Source organism: Centrocercus urophasianus, unplaced genomic scaffold, assembly GCF_019232065.1.
Source record: "Centrocercus urophasianus isolate 14NV4802_14NV808 unplaced genomic scaffold, USGS_Curo_1.0 seq_14, whole genome shotgun sequence".
Classification (NCBI taxonomy): Eukaryota; Metazoa; Chordata; class Aves; order Galliformes; family Phasianidae; genus Centrocercus; species Centrocercus urophasianus.
Window position 1 is genome coordinate 45699450 of NW_024884586.1, and position 14843 is coordinate 45714292.

Here is a 14843-nt window from a genome sequence, read left to right on the forward strand (position 1 = left end):
GCAAGGAGACAACAAGCTGCTGGTGACTCTCTCATGGGGAAAAATCAAGGGACTATTTCCTGAGATTGCAAAGACAAAGAAAAGGACAAAACAGCTCTGACACACAGTCAGAACAAAGGTGGCAGCCCAGGAAAAGTAGTCTGAAATGCTGGAGAAAACATGAAGAATTCCAGTTCTGGCTTTGAAATAATCAGTCATAGACTGGCATAGAATGAAGCTGAAGAAGACTATAAAGATTTAATTTAGAATGTATTAATGAAAAAACATGAAGTCTGAGTAGTGAAGAAACAGGGAGAAACTTAAAAGTATTTGTTAAAGTAAATGCGTCCATGAGTTAAAAAAAAAAAAAGAAGTATTAATTTTTGATGAGCTTTAACTGAAGATGCTCTAAAGGCAGACTAACGTAGGGGCAACAGTCAAAGATTTCCAGGGACAAAAAACTCCAATACCAAATCCTAGGGAAGAAGGAAGCTTGGAAAATATCCAAAGGAGATTATTGCATGAGAGACAAAATAGGAACACTGCTTCTTTATATTCCTCTTTATATTAAACTTGTAGTAAACTGATGTCTTTCAAATCAACCACAAGAAAATCGATCATCAGAACAATGCGCATATGACTGGTCTGGAAGCGTCAAAGTGAGAGTGCACCAGCATGACCTGTGCATTTAAAAATAGGATCATTCATCCCAGCCTCACGGTGGTGCTTAGGGGCCAAACTATGATCTCATTCTTGTTGGCTCGGAACAAACAGTGCAGAGAAAGTTTGCCTGAGGAACTCAGAACCTTAGCAAAAAAGACAAAAGGTTGAGGAATGAAACAATCCAGAGAAAATGGAGTGCTCTCCCCACATGCACCAGTACAGATCTGTATCTTTTACCATCTAGCTACCAAGAGCAGGGTAGAAGACTCCAGTCATTCAAACTCACACCCATTACTTGAGCACATCTGGCAGTGGCAAAGTGCCTGTTACCTTTGCTTTGGAGGGGGGGACATAAATCAAAACAGAGACCTCGTGGGAAGCTTCAGGATTTAAAAAAAACTGTAGTGTGTATTTTTTGTAACCGTGAGGAGGCTGGATGCAGCATATGTGAAAGATTAGAAGAACATCAGGCAGCTGTTGGAGGTTTGCATGTTGCGAACTCAGCTTTGGCAGCATCTTCTGTGAACGGAGAGGTAGACAGAACTGGATGAAGTTTGGTAGCAGGGCCCAGTGGTCTTGTCACAGAATTTCTGCCCCCTAAGAACACAGTTGCACAGCCATACCATACGCGAGATCATTACCTCGGACATATTTATGAGCCAGTCACACTTCCTTAATTGGTTGACCTTAACTACCTTTATTTCTTAGACAACACTGGCAGAGGTGTATGCTCCCGTGGCATTTCACCACGACCTGCTGCTTACCAGAGCATAGAGAAAGCACTGAAAAGCTTCCATCTGAAGAGATGTCTGGAAATTAAGCAAAATGGCAAGTACGTAGCATGCAGAGCTGAATGCTGCCCTGGCCTGTACAAGTATTCAAAGAAAGGAAAACTAAATATAAATTGCCATTAATCTTCCTGTGTTATCTCTGACTGTGACGTGGGAAGCATTTTGGAGACATCATCATCTGTTCTTCCAGTGAACAGCTCTTCCTTATTTACTGTCTTTATGTTATCCTGCCCATCAGTAGAGATACCTTCATTTATCCCTTCTCTAGCTTGACAACTTTTATTCTCACTGGTTTTTCCTCAAAAAAGAGCTCTTCCACATTCCATTCCTGCTGCCCATCTCTGATCATTTTCCATTTATGCTGTGTCTTTTAAGAGATGAGGTGTACCAGAAATGCCCGTAGCACTGAAGAGTTACAAAGTCACATAAAAAACGCTCTATATTTTGTTCTCTGTTCCTCTCCAGGCTTTTTAACATCTGATTTGCTTTTTTATCAACATCACAGATGATGTACCACGTCATTAAGGAACTAAATTTGAGATAAATAAATACAGTTTCACACAGATACAGAAGCTACTATTTGCAGCATGACCCAGACAGTCTTAGATGTAATTGCCAACAAATTAATCCACCAAAGTGCGCTGAACCACCAAGGCTATTTAAGCTTTCATTTTGGTAAACAGCAAGCACATTACAGGAGAAGTGATCAAAGAAAATAACCTTTGACTGAGCGATCACAAGTTGATTCAGTTTAATTTAAATGGAACAGTAAACAAAAAGAGGTCTGTAATTAAAGTTCTACATTTCAAATGGGCAAAAATTTGAGAAATTAAGGGAAATAATTAGTGAACTCCACTGGACTAAAGAACAGCAAGTCTTGAATGTGGGAAAAGCCTGAGATTTCAGCCAAAAGCATAGAAACTACCTCCAGCACAACTCCCAAGGCGGGAAAACCAAAGCCTGTAATAATTACTCTAAATTTAATAGAGTAAGCTACCTCAACAAAGGATAATAGCAATCAAACAAGAGCCAGCAAAGAATGGAAAAAAAGACAGCTCAGCAAAGGGAACAGTACTTTAGAGGTCAAGAGGCTCTAGACAAAGATGAGAAATGCCAGAAGTTGAACAGAATGAGGTCTTGCAAGGGATACAAATTCAAATAGGAATGTGCAGTTAAGACCTATGAATAAAATAAATAACAGGGAAAGATGTGGGGCAAGCAAGCAAGAGCTTAAAGACACAAAGATTCCTGCCCCAAAATTAAATGGACATCTTACAATGATTTTTCAGCAAAGATACCAGTGACAAGGAATGGCAAGATGGCTGATGATAACAAAAGGATGGGAAGGACCACATCTGGGAGAAGAAGCTAAGCACAGATAGCTTACAGCTTTCAGTAGTGTCTCTGGATTGTTGGGATTGCAGCTACTGTGAGCCAGCAAAACGAATCAGAGTTGGCAGGTAGGAGGTTCCAGAGAAAAGGAAATGGAATGGGAGATGAGGAGAATTAGGCGAGCTAAGAAAGGAGTTTAAGGTGAACTAGATCTGGCGTACTGCTGAATTGCTCCCAGACACCTATCCCAATTCCAGAGGCAGTAAAGCCCCAGTGGCACAATGGGCACTGTCACCTCCCTAAGCTGTACTTAGCTCCTCTCCAAAAATCTCCCTTCAATTCATTCTTTCATAGGGGAGAATTGCACATTTGAAAAATTTTCCAAATAGTCTTGAGAAATAGCTAATGAGAGTGTTCTCCTGTATAAATATTGGCTATAGGTTAGTTTCCAGAAAGGCCTGGAATAAATGGGATGACCTTTTAGTTTGGGAGAGCTTAAAATGTGAATCTTCCCATAGGGAAAATGCAAGAGAAAAGCCTCTGGGCAATTTCTCATTGCCGAAGATCTATGCAAATATCTTTCTAAATTAGAGCAAAATTAAGTAAATTTTGTTCTATATGGGGAGGGCTCATCAGGTGGAGCTCCAGTCCACCAGAGCTACTAAGTGAGACAGTAAGTCACTTATTTAGCTATCAGCTGGGAAACACATCACTCTCATTTGGCAGGGCATGCACTGCTTAAAAATATGAATCAAGTATCCATCAGAGAGGAAAATAGTGATACTTTTACAATAGTCTGTTATTTCAAGGGTGGTTAATAAGTGAGAAGATAAAAGAGCCATCAATGCCAGTAGGTGCTTTTTTTTTTTCTTCCTCTGGAGAGTCCCATTAAGCATCACACAGCCCTTTCATCCCATTGAAATCATAATAAAATTTCCCCCTGGCCCCAGCTGCGCTGTGTAGACTTCCAAGTTGCACCCCTGTCTTCAAAGAGCCTCCTTTTGTCACCTTATGACCTTCACATGCAACATCTGTCCTACCAAATGTCCCAGTCACGGAGGCCAAGTGCTGCACAGCACCTTCTCTGGAAGATGTGCTGAAATCAGCAGCAGCTGAAAGCCCAAAGTCCTTTGAAATTTCTGTTCTCTGATACATTGCAGAGCATCAGCCATAGGGATGCCATATTTCTGTCCAGGTTTTCCGGAAGCATCTGACACACTGTGCCTACGTTTCACAGATGGTCTGTGGATGGAAACACGTGGCATTTATTGTGCACATACAGACAATCTGTCCAGTGTACAGACCGAGGCCCGTGGCTTCTGGAAGTGCTGGGCATACCTTGTGCTCTACAGCTTATACAAGTACATGCAGGCAATGTGTCTGAAATTTTTACTCTGTTTGAACAGACAGAGCCTCTGAAATCCCAGAGAGAGGTAACAAATTTCGTAACTTCAAATTCTTTAGTGGAAGAGTGTGCTTGCCCACAGTGTACAATAGCCACACTCACTCCCATAGAAGACAACTGAGTCTGCAGTCACACATATCCCAAAGTCAGTATTCTTTGTGTAAATGGACATAAAGCTCTGACCATTTCCCATCTGATCATGTTCTGCAGCCAAACCTTCTCGCAGAGGTGTTGTAAAGAGCACATCAGGGACAAGTGAGTGGTACGTGGTCAGGGTGCTCTCTCCCCTCACCTATCAGCCTCACACAAACTATCAAAGTTCAGAATAAGGCACAGCTTCTCTCAGGTCACTTTAAGTAAGACGCTATCCAAACTTCTGGAAGGGTGGCACACGTCTTAAAAAAAATAAAATTAGTCTTTCTTACTATCTAGGTAATCACAAACTTATGAGTATCACGTCAAGCTGCAAGGCATTGCAAGGACCAATTGCAAAGGCAAAATGTTGCACTGAATCTGCTCCAGCATTAGGGATGTATATGTTCCCTGGTAGAAAGGAAGCTTTATAGAGCTGCTCAGTATATTTGATACCCAGATATTTCAAGCAGCCCTGCCCTGAGGTTCCTCTGCGAACCATCCAATCACACACCACCTCAGCTGTAGCTTGGTGGGTGGAAAGGAAGAGTGATGATAGCATATGTCTTCTCCAAAGGTTACACCTGCCAGATGGAAAGGCCTCCTGAAGATGCAGTAGCAGCTAGAGGTTACTCAGCTGCTTGCCACCTCTCACTTTCCCTTCTCCACATAAAGGGCAGCTGAGCAATTACTGAAGGAAAGGAACGAGCCGCCTCCGCCTGCACACATGAGGATCGCGTCACAGGAGCACAGATCCCAAATCAATGGCATTAAAATGCAGCCTGAAAAACATCAGCTTTGACAAAGCTTTATTAGCAGTGTTTAATCACAGAAAGGTCCCTAGTTGCCAGCTGATCCTGGGATACCCACGTGCTGCCAACATTAGCTAAACTACACCACGGGGCACAGCAGGTAGAGCAAGACCTGCTAGCAGAAGCACCCCATGGTCATGACACGTCCAGGAGCAGATAGCCACACACTCCTTCAGCAGACACCTCATAATTTTCAGGCACCCTGCCAATCACGTGCCCTTTGGGGCAGCAAAGAGGAGGAAAGCAGCCCTGGATAGAGGATACTGGAGTGGGGAGTCCTGCTACAGAGCCTACATAATGTAGCAGCACAGCAGCAATTCTGAAGAAAGAAACCAATGGAGGAGACCAGGGCTGGGCTCACCCACTCATGCAGTCAGAAAATCACAGAATCACAGGACATATACTGTTGGAAAGGAACCCTCAAGGATCAAGCTAGATCCCTGGCTCCAAAATCAGCACCATCCAAAATCTAAACCCTATGTCTGAGAATGGTGTCCCAACACCCCCTGAGCTCCAGCAGCTCAGTACCATTGGCCCTTTTGGCTGCCAGGGCACACTGCTGACTCAGATGTATCTTGCTGTCAACCAGAACACCCAAATCCCATTTCACAGAGCTACTCTACCAAAAAAAAAAAAAAAAAAAAAAAAAAGGAAAGAAAAGAAAAGAAAAGAAAAAAGTAAAACCTCTAATCATAAGAAAAAGAGGCTTCTACTTAACACAGAGCAAGCAAGGCATGGACCCACCCCCACCATCCCTGTCCTGAAGTGGAAGAAGGCATTGCGGTGGGACAGCCTGCTCACCAGCTTGGGGAATGAAGGGAGCCACAGAGGTGAGACCAGGAGAGGGGAAATGACTCAGGAGCTTGATGCATCAGGAAGGGGAGGAATAAATGAGAATAGACGCCCAGATGCTCAGAGCTGGGCAGCCACAGGAGATATCCAGATTAGAACAGGCAAATAAATGTGTGTGGGAGTGGGCGTGAGATCAGAGAAGCAGGGTGAGGAGAGTTCAAGCTCTGAAAGTCCTTCATATTCTGCTGAGCTTGATGGTGAGGAAAGGAAGCCTTTGAAAGCAGTGAAGGGACAGGGTGATATAGTACCGTAGCCTGCATGAAGAGAATAGCACAACTTCAGCATAATGAAAATCTCAGTGCACTATTCTTCTCTTGCTTAGCCTCATTTAAATCATGAATAATGTCATGGCAAACTACAACAGGTCAAAGCCAGTGGGATGGAGAGAAGAATCACATCCCTTTTGTTTAGAGAGGGACCCATGGGGAAAAAATGCAATAGAAGGAGATTTACAATAGTCAAGAGGAAAGCAGTGATGGATGGTATAAGCACTGAACCAGCAGAGTCTGAAGGAGGATGCTGAAGAGACTGCAGGTGCTGGAAGGAGAAGGCAAAGTAGAATAAGGGGCAAACAAAATTCAGTGTAGTTCCAGTTAGATACAGCCTTGCCTCAGATCTCAAGACTTCCTTTTCTAACTAGAGATGTGAAGCAAGAATGGTGATGCTAACACACCAGGGTTCACGCCAGTTTCTTAAGAGGATCTGATAAGGGAGGCCAGTGCTTCTGCCACCTCCTCTTCTGAATGACTTGAAAAGTACAGCTAAAAATACACACAGAACCACCCCTTACCACCCCTTATGCTGCCATGAAATGAGCTGTTCTGGCTCCCACATGACCACAAAGCAGCTGTGGGTGGAAGAGAACAAACTGAGTTAGAGAGATGTGGGGACCCTATCTCTGGCTTTGAAATGTGGTCCCCACATGAGAAAGGAATTGCAAATTGAGAGTGCTTGCTCTGGATACAGCTTACTCCCAAGCCACTAGCTAGATGCCCTGTTTTGCAGCCATGGTACTACCAGAGAGCTCCAAACACTCTGATACCTGTGACAGCCTGTGTTAAACCAAACGTAGGCTGCAACTCAGTTCATCCCGCAGAGAAAGCTCTCCAGAGATGCTGTCATTTCAGATGGAGTTTGCAGGGCAAGAGGTTGCAGGAGATGCCTTTTAAGACAGAGAAAAATTGCTTCATTTATCACAAGGAAAGAAAAATGATTTAGGGAGTCCATAAAACAATAGTTTGGGGGTCATAATTCTGTGTTTACATTCCGGTGATGTAAAAGTAGAATTTCTAATGAAGAATGAACAAGAAAAATACTTTGAGATTGCAAGTGACTCTCAGTACTTTAAACTAGCCCTGGAACTTAGGCTTGCTCTGCACCACTGAATGCATGCATATACATCCCGCTATCAACACATTATCGGAAGTGACAAATACAGCCTAGCCATGCTGCAAGAGAGGCAGGCTTCTGTTTCTCTCTCATTTGGAAAAAATGACATTGATAGCAAGCAAGAGATTAGCGTGTGTTGCTGGATAGGAAGAATAGCAGTGGTGGAAAATATCCTCTATTCCCAAATGATAGGGATGAGTATATCTAATTAAAAAATAATCTTTTATTGTCTGCCAACTCAATCTAAGTTTCAATATACAAACCAGCAATTACAGGAAGTAGATAATCAGTTATGCATTTAAAAGACTTTCTGCTGAATTACATGTCCTTTAATTAGATGTACATTTTTAAAACAAAAATTGGATTTCTTGGAAGCGAAGGAGAAGCAGTAGCCATACTAGGAACTGACTTACTCTATACATGCACAACATAAACTATTCAGAACCAAAAAAAATCACCTTACTTTGTGTCATGTGCTCAAAATACTTCCCAGATCTAACTTTGAGTGCTCTAAGGCACCTTGTCTTATCCACATTATTCTTCCATGTTTCAAAGCTGAATCTTAGGTGCTGAAAACAAACACTAAAAGCTTTGAAGCTGCTATGTTTGCAGCATATGCATCTATGTAATGACAGCACTGATGTGATACATGCTTTTCTTTTATATACATGCTTAATACGCAACAACTGCTGCAGTGATTATGGCTCAGTGATGTGTCTTTTTCACAGTATGTTGAGCATGCCAAACCTTTTGCAGATAGTAAGACACAGGGTAAGAATGTCAGGCTTAAATAATCTGGGACATAAACTGATTCAGGCATCCCTCTTACTCTAAGCAAGGCCAAGGAGCGGATGTCATTCCAGGAGCACACATTTCTGCCATCACCATTCCAATGCTCACTAAGACTCACCTTTGTGTCCCTTGCAAGAGACACTGCAGGGTGTGCTGGTTGTTGGACACACTAGGAGCAAGGTGAAAAAAGTGATGGGGGCTATCAATTTTTTCACATTTGTTGATGCTGTTAGGTATTTTTGTCTTTAAAGATGCATTGCTAAGCATTGCTAGATTCCCCACATCTCCTCTGTTTGCCTTACCACACAGTTCCCCTCCACAAAAACTTGTGCCCCTCTCCTTTAATTCAGACCATTTAACAGTGATGGGCATCATTGCAAAGTCCTCTTCACAATTTTTTTTTTCTACATGGCACTGGGTATCTATAAATATAGCAGTAATATCTACTGAACTAAACATCTGATTTAGTCTTTTCTTTTTAGAATTCCTGAGTGTTTTGTTATGTTTTAATGCAAAATAGCCCACAGAAGTGCAAGCACTATTGAAACGATCTGTAGGCATGCAGGGGTGAATCTCTCCAGTCCTACCTCAAATGAAGTATTCATGTATGCATTTCCATCAGCTCACCAGCATGTTCAGAAAATGTGTTTCCCTCCTGCAGTGTTCAGGACTGAACACATTTCTGCTCTCCAAGACAGGCTGTGAACTGCAGGAAGTGGGGCTCCTTTGATGGCCATTTTCTGGCAGCATGCTGGTGACAAAATCCTGGAGGAACACTACCCCAACTGCAGGCCTTCCTCCCACATCCACTGATGATGAAGGTGGAGGCAGAGCATAGACTCTGGGCCACAGGGTTATGCTAGCAATGTGCTAATGTTGACTGACAGCTCCAGAAAGTGAAGAGGAATCTGAGTGCTTCATCTCCAAGCTTTCCACCTTTGAACAATCACTCCAACTCAAATACGAGCAGATGGAGAAAGAGTCAGAATCATTTCTTTTGAATTGCATAGGAAGGGACTACCAATTTCCCTGGAAACATGATGCTTATGAGCTGATTTATGTTTACCCCAGATTGGTAGAGAAAAAACTGTCATCGGCATCCCACTGCAGCTGTGTCTATCCCACTTGAGTGTGAGATACCAGATTGGCACCAGCCCACTTATCCTGGCTAATTGGATAAAATTATTGACTTCCTGTAATTCAGTGTTTTATTGGGATTTTGTTCTGCAGGGGAAGTTGGAATTGCCAGGCTGTAGCTGGTGGTGCTTTCATGCTTTGGGTCTCCTGGACGGCTGCTAGGAGGCAATGCTTGTCATTCTTTGCATGACATTTTTGTGAAGGTGCAGAGATTTTAAAAACCTGTCTAAAAAAAGCTTTCTTTTCAGTTTGCAGATGCATCTCATTTACATAGGTTCACTGTTTAATTGGAAGGACAACCAATACTTGGCCTTTTTTAAACCAACTCCTAATACACTGTGCATCATCACCCAGATGTATTTTAATATGCATAAATCTCATTCTCTCAAGTCAATATCTATCCTTTAGTGGATACTCCTCTCAGGAAATATTGATTATTGTATGATTCCTTTTGAAGTCAGTCTATTGCATTTCAAGAATAGCTGCGACAGGCATTTCATGGTGCCAAACAGAAAAGTTAAATCTTACCTGGTCAGTTTTCACTTCTAGAAGTCTTAAAAAAAAAAAAAACGTGTTCTTAGGATTCATTAGGCTGAGTATCTATGGAAAAGAGTTTCCAAAAAAAGTGCCAGGGTGCCATAATGAAAATGGCTTCATTGATCCTTTCTCAGCCCTTTCCAAGACCCCTTTTGCTTTAGAAGCACTGCCCTCTTCCTTGAAAAGTTTCCCCATTGTAGTCAGCCATTGTGCAAATCCTAAAATATGCTACTAGCTAGGCAGGTCATAGATGGAAGAAGAACATTCCAGTCTCAAGAAGAATTTTTGGCAATGCAGTGTTCAGTAGTTTGCAAGCAGACTGAGGATCTGCTCAGAGCCAAGGGAAGCTATGTGGACAGCATTGGCAAATTTGGCCAGTGCTGATATATCCTGTCCTCCCAGTGAAGCCTATTAGTTCCAGCTCAGCATCACATTCATATTGCTTCAGTGAGAAGGAGCCTGGGCAGACCACACTCATCTCGGTCCGGATGATGTCTTGCAGACACTAACAGACCCTCAGTTATCCCCTCTGGATTAGGAACAGGACTCAACATTGCCTCTGAAATATCAAATGATATTTTTTGTGGGCAATCACGGCACACTTCATCATCTTCACTAGCAGGAAGAAATAATTTCAAGGAACTCTTCTGCCAGTATCCATTTCAGCAAGGGGTATTTAATTCCTTACTATGCAATTCCTCCCTCTGTTCCCCAGCTTCCTCATGACAAGAAGTTGGGTTCAATCCAAACAGATGCCTGAGCACACACCATCATGTCTCGCTGCTGGGGTCTCTCTGGCATTACCCAAAGCCACCAGCACAGCCAGGTAAATGGATCTGGAATAAATTTAAGGGCTGAAACTGGAAAAGAGGGAGAAAAACTACATTTTCAGCTTGCGTAAGGGCAATCGAATAAACACATAGTCCCTGAGCAATGACTAGTTAAAATGCAGTTTCCAAAGAGCACATTTCTTTAATACCATATAGATGAGTTAGTTGGTCATATTCCCTGCCCTCAGTCACACAAGAGGTCAAGCCAGAAGCTCATAATGGTCCCTGTTCACTGTGAAGATCCATGAGTATTTGTTCATTCGCAGTTTCACACTTTCTGAAAAATTTATTCCAGCCTCTATTTTATGTCTAGATAACGTAACTGATTGTGAGTAAAAAAGGCCTTTAATAACAAAGAAAATCAATAAAGTAATTGATGCAAAAGGATTTTTTTCTGAGTAACAAGATACACCTCCCACAAAGGAGACAATAGCCGGCCAGTTTTCCCCAGGGCTCCTCAGTTAATAAATACGTTTTCATTATGGTAACAATAACGGTATAAGGCAAAGATGTATAAGAAATAGGACAAACAGCAAGAAGAAAATTCATTTTACCACACGACTGATATTGCCTTTTAGGATTGAACTATTATATCCAGTCTGCACTAGGGATGTGCAATAGCGAGGCAGAAACTGATGTCTCCTGGAAGAAATCATGACCAACAAGAGCTACAGTGGGCTGCAGTGCTGGATTTCCTCACCACTCAGAATCATATCCTTACAACCAGCCAGACTGATGACTCTGTCACCTTTCAGTCAGCCTCAGCTTGTCTCTCATCCTCATAAGGACAAAGCAATGATGACAAAGAATATTTCTTCCTCTTCTGTCTCCCAGGAATGTCTCAGTCCAATCTGAAGCCTCCTTATCTGTGAAGCAATCCAGGATCACCAATATGAGTCGTGCTGCTTGTTTATGGTAACTTCGACTTTCTAACTCATACTGGGCCTCTCATGTAATCAGCCAAGAAGTGAAAAAGAATTGTTCCTTTTCTCTTGACACCAAATATAACTGAAGCTGGAATTATATATACTTGCACTGCTCACCTGGGCTCCTAAAAACTCAATAACTCACAAATCTCAATTACAATCCTGACCTGTATTTCTCATGGTTACTGCCCCACTCAGTCCAACACTGCCCCACACAGAAGCAAGCACTGGTTTGTTAGAGCAAGATGGGAAATTTCTTTGTCAAGGTATAAGTTCACCTTCCTCCCACGTTGCACTGATCCACCAAATCTTCTGCTGCAATCACCTGGCATTTAGCTTTGGTTCAGTATAAAATGCAAGGTCTTTGGTACAGAAACTACACAGTCCCACCTGAGAAGGATTTTAATCCAAGAGCCTATAAATATCAGCCAAGAAAATCCCAGGAAATCAAGGGGAAATAATTTATTCCACATACATCTACCCTAGAGCTCTGTCACCATAACTCAAAGCACTGTTTTCAGAGATAGGCCACTGGCCGAATAGGTCTGTGGTGACAAAACAAGTCTTGCAGTTCTGAGGTTTCTTAAAGCACGCTCTTATTTATGGTGGCTGCCAAACCATGAATAATTTACCACCTTTATGTCAGAGTGGTTGGATTTGTGCACCATAATTGCAGATGATGTCAGCTCAGGGATTTGTCCTGGGAGGCTAAAAGCCACTGCAGAGCCTTTGTCTTCCTGTGGCTGTTTTTTCAGTTCCTAAAGCAACAAGTAATTCAGAAGTACAGATCTGAAAAAGACAACCTATAATTAATATCCCACACATAGTTAAAATGATGTTGAGAGATGGAGCGCATTTGATTTACAGTCACTGAAGTATGATTTCACAGCAGGTCTGATCAGCTGCAGCAAGTAAAGTATTTCACTTGCTGAAACACAGTCAACTGGTTTGAATGACAAGAAGCACAAGAATGGCAGGACTGCATATTACTAACACTGTCACCGAGAAACTCCTAATCCAAGTAGATACCTTGTTTGGAGCTCTGCCTATGTTGTACAGGAACAGTGCGGTGCCGTGCCCAGTTCAAGAGCATTACAGACCCCCAAATGCCATGTCTGCAGAGAACCTGTTATACAAATGCTGGCAGCCAGAACATGCATGAAGTGCTTTGTAATGTGCCCAGGATCAAAGGTACAAAGTCAATTTCTCAAATCCCTTTTCTGATGCCTTGTGGCATCAGACTGTAGTGCTAATACCAGAGCTAAGGAGTGGAGGGAGGAGAAGAAGCAAGAGGAGGGCACATGGGTGCAGTTGTACTCAAGAAGGGGATACCTACAGGCACTCTGGTTGATGAAGGCTTATTGCTACAAAAATATTCCTCCTACTTCCTGGCACGAAACTATTTTTATTTTGTCATTTATTGAGTTCAAGTCATTCTTTTCTCAGTTGCTTAACTTGAAATTGTGCTTATACACAGCGCAATCAGAATGAAGGTATGTTAAAGCCTCTGACTTGTATTTGTGTTTTTTTTCCAGAGGAATTACAAGGATGTCACTACCCTGCAGGTTCTGACATGACAAAACTTCCCCAGAACTGCAACACAGAACAACAGACTGAGTCATACTTAAGAGTGCAACTCACTGACATTACCCCATATGCTGGGCTGGTTGGCCTCACCTAACAAACCCAACATTGCTAAAGAACATCCTGGTGATTGTTAATTTATCAGGGAACTCTCATGGAGCCAGGCACAGTCTGCAGTAAAACACAGGGTTGGTTCAACTACATTCAGAACACAAGGCTCACTGCAGTTAACCATGAATTTGCCTCTTATCTCCAGCAGCTTTCAGTGAAATTAGGCAAAGGGGAAAGGAGCAAGTCTTGGAAGATCTGAATGAGTCTCTGGGAGATGCAGAACCGTGCTCCATTACCATGGTCTCCAGATCACCTCAAGGCTCTGGGACAGGGTGTCTACTCACTCAAGGAAAGACAATTCCAAAGCCAGCTTGTCTTCCTCATGAAGTTTTTCATATATTTGTACACGTATAGCTGGTTTCTATACATATAGCTTTACATTTACTAGTAATCAGATAGTTGGCCCTCCTAAATACCTGACCCTGTACATAGGAAACTGCAGTTAAAAGGCTGCACTTACGCTTTAGCTTCTGTGTTGATGTTTAGAAGGCTTTATTACAATATAAATCCAGGGACTGGAAATCTGGCACTGCAGATATTTCCCATGTGGCAACTGTAAGGTGGCTGGAAATAGCCAAGAGAAATACTAATGTGGTAAAAGGAGGAAGATGCTTCCTGCAAAGTTTTGAGCCACTTTATTTTTCCTGACACGGAAGATGGAGAGATTGAGATGTCCCGCAGTGCCAGTTATTCTGGACTACTGTCAGTGCAGGTATGAAAACCTTTTAAGCCAGTGTTTCAAAATACCTTGGATGTCATTTGAACAATTGAAACTAGGCTAGACTGAAGACTCAGAGGGAGAGAAAGAACTAGGATTGAAGTTAAATGGTGCAAAAGAAATGCAGCTAGGAATGAAGCCCAAGGAGCCAGCCTGCTCTAGGAACTCTGCCCTTGGAACCTTGACAGATTAGAAAAACTGCAAGAAAGAAGGGACATGATTACCATGGAGAAGGCGGACCCTGATGGAGGGAAACCTGACTCACCTTGTGAAATCATTCAGGAATACCTGATAATATCTCAACCAAGGGAAGCTGATAGAGACCTTCCTCTTAGGTTTGCTGTGGAGCAGTTGCTTTCAGGAAAGCCTTTTGCCTTTGCCCTGTTCTCCCCAACATTACCAGGGGTGAAGTGATCATAACCAGATGTTATAGATCATAAAACAGGGTTTTTTTCTTGCTAGCACTATACACTCATAAGTTTGGAATATGCCTCCCAAGAGTGAAATCATGAAGAAGTCACTGCAGCTCCTGGCTTCCTTGCTTCATTTTGCAGTGGATACCATAAAAAGATTGTCAGTTCTAGGAATTCCCCATGTAGGAATGAACTCAAAAGAGCAAGGAAGGATTGTATGTTTCCTTGTCTTCCCTGTAAGTTGAATCTTCTGTGGAAGATTCTTTTTCCATGCATTTTCTAGAACAAGTAAAAAATGACACTTCTCAGTGAAGATAACTACTTTTACCTCCAAAACAATCACCCAAAAAACAGTAAACAGAGGTAGATTTTGGATGAAAAGGGTAACTTTCAATATATTCTGGCATTTAAAAGTGAAATATTTTGTAGTTCAGAAAAGT